Genomic DNA, 3,106 nt, shown 5'->3' with positions numbered 1-3,106 from the left:
TCTTGGGTGGTTAAAATATTCTATTTTGTCCAACTTGATGTCAAACTTGCATCCATTGTTTTATGCTTTTATTTAAGTTATATCCTACTCTTATTATTTTTATAAACTCAAGGTGGCAAACATATCTAATGCTCCTTCTTCCTTCTATTTTCCGCACAAAAACCTTTTCAGGTGAATTGGGCTGAGAGTATGGCTGGCCCAAGATCACCCAGCTAACTCTCATGGCTAAGGCCAGCCTTGAATTCATGGTTTCCTAGTTTCTAGCCTGGTGCCTTAAACCACTAGACTAGACCAAATGTCTCTGCCTGGTTTGTCATATCACATTAGAAGAAAAACATGCATGGATGCTTCTAAATTCTATGCAAAGTTCTTGGAGTCTGTAATGGTGATGTAAATTTTATGGGGGCAAAACAGACATCTGGCTTTCTTGGTCTATCTTAGCATCATCTTCCTGTTGTTTCTGCTTGCTGTGAGAATCTGCTTCAGGTTGGATAGCTCTTCGTATGTAAGCATGGGCCTTCCACTCAGTGCCTGAGAAAATGCATCATTATCCATTTTGGGTTGCAGCTTATTAACATTTTAGTGTTTGAGTAGCTTCAGCTGTGATGTCAACACCATGGGTGTCAGACTCACCGCATTACGTTGCCGTCACATGACATTTTTCCCCTTTGTGGAGCTGGGGCGAGCGTGGCCTACGTGTGACGCATCTGGCCTGCAGGCCGCCAGTTTGACACCCCTGCCATAGATGCTACGAGACTGGCATATGCTCACCCATAACTGCTTAACCTTTGAAAACAACATAAACCTGCCAATCAGTAGCACAACCCCAGGCACATTATAGCTCTGAAATATTCCAATATTTTCATAGCTCATCTAGAATACTTTCTCAACTTTTTAAACCCCAGAAACCGCTTTTATTGACATTATTGATTCACTGATGTTTATCATCTGCATTTACTAAAAAGCATCTCTCATTCAATTTCATGAGACCCTCAACAGCTTCCACCTCACCATTAACCTTAACCTCAATCTATCTACAAAACAACATTTCCTTTATGTCATAGTAAAACTTTATAATGGACATATAAATCATGAGCCACGGTGACGCAGTGGTTAAAGTGCGGTACTGCAGGCTACTTCTGCTGATCACCGGCTGCCAGCAGTTTGGCAGATCGAATCTCACCAGGCTCAAGGTTGACTCAGCCTTCCGTCCTTCCGAGGTGGGTAAAATGAGGAGCCAGATTGCTGAGAGCAATATGCTGATTCTGTAAACCACTTAGAGAGGGCTGTAAAGCACTGTGAAGTGGTATATAAGTCTATTGCTAAACACATTATACAGTACATGGAACCTCAAGGTCACTGTGTATAATTACATAATTCTGCATCCATCAGGAACACACCAAATCTATGAATACAGTCTGACATAACAGGGACACGAGTTTCCTTCAAAGCTTGATTCAACTTCCATATAAAATTAATACAAAATTCAAACCATAATTTATTAGTAAATCATCTCAATAAATGATAGGTAAAAGTTCAACAATGAAACAAGTTCTATCTGGATAGCATTTCTCAGAATTATTTTTATCTAGCTCCAACCATGTATTCATGGGTTGCTTTAAGAAATCTTATGATGTAACATGGACTTTTAGGTTCATTTTGAACTAGCTTTCATCCACAAAGCAGTTTTAAGTCCTAGATCATAATGGGATGAGATTATCTTCAAACAAGAGACTCTCCTTTCATGTCTCAAGTTACTTTCAAGGCTATACTATTATTAGTGTCAATCACTGTATGTGGAGAAAAAAATCCTAGCTTTCTGGATTGTAGAAATGTTCTCATCTACTGTATGATTAAAAATGAGATAAATAAGCAATAGTGGATCAATTATATTACAGGTAATCCTCAACTTTTAATCATAATTGGGACCAGAAGTTCTGTCCTAAACAATGTGGTAGTTAACTGAATCACACCCAATTTTTTGCCAGTTGTTAATTGAATCATATAGTCATTAAGCAAATCTGCCCCCCCCCCCTTTGCTTGTCAGAAGCCACTACCACCACTCTGGGAAGGTCACAAATGGCAATTATGTGACTCTGGGACTCTGCAATCATTGTAAATACACGCCAGTTGCCAAGCACTCAAATTTTATGTCTGCGTGGATGCTGCAAATCATAAGTGTTGAACAAACATTAAGCAATTGGTCATAAGTTAAAAATATTTTTTTATAAGAAACCTTCCCATGAGAAAATGCTGATTAGAAAAAAAAATAAGTTTGAAGCTTTGATACTAGAGGGAACTAGAAATAATGTTCCTTAGCTTTATAACTTTAGCTACACTTATAGCTTTATAACTGTAAACTTTAATACAAATTATTAAAAAAATATTCTTGTTGGTGATTTATGCAGTTTAGAAACATTCTTGGGCAGTCGTTTTTTTTGTTTCTAAAGCAGTTTATAGCAGGAAACAGTGATAAAGGGGAAAACCATTGTGAACCAATATTTAGTTTACAGTATCAAATTCAGAGCCTTGTCCTCCCGACACACACACACACTCCTTAATGCTTGAAACAATTTTCTTTTCTGATCAACAGTTTTGCACAGGCTGCTATTTTTAACGTCCTAACTGACCTCTTTTACTTAATTAGCTATTTCATTTCTACTGTCTGCATTTGACAAAAGTGGGTTTGTTTTGAACGTCTTAGATTTCAAAACTCTGCCCCAGGCATCTCTAAACATTTTAGGAATGCAGATTAGCAAATCCTTCTTTCAGATCAGCAAGTTTGCTGCTTTTCTTCCCAAAGATCCCTTAGCTCCCATGTTATACCATGAGGTTTTTTAAAACACAAACACTATGGCTAAAATAAGATGCATTTACATAAACGCTTTGTAATGCCCTTGAATCTTGGCCGAAAGTAACACATAAAAGGAAAGACTTCTTCTAAAAGGAGTCCTGTTTTCACTACAAAGCTCTTTTTTCTAGACAAGCATGCTCAAGCCTATGAAGGATGGTGTCCAAGAATTCCCTGAAGGTATACTTTATATCAATGGCAAAAGTAACAAAGAAAACTAGCTTTTATTTGGCACTTTATTAAATTACTGGAAGA

Source organism: Pituophis catenifer, unplaced genomic scaffold (genome assembly GCF_029215685.1).
Source record: "Pituophis catenifer annectens isolate HBS135680 unplaced genomic scaffold, rPitCat1.0.hap2 SCAF_1, whole genome shotgun sequence".
NCBI classification, from domain to species: domain Eukaryota; kingdom Metazoa; phylum Chordata; class Lepidosauria; order Squamata; family Colubridae; genus Pituophis; species Pituophis catenifer.
The sequence above is the reverse complement of the archived record's forward strand: the minus strand, read 5'-3'. Positions refer to the sequence as shown.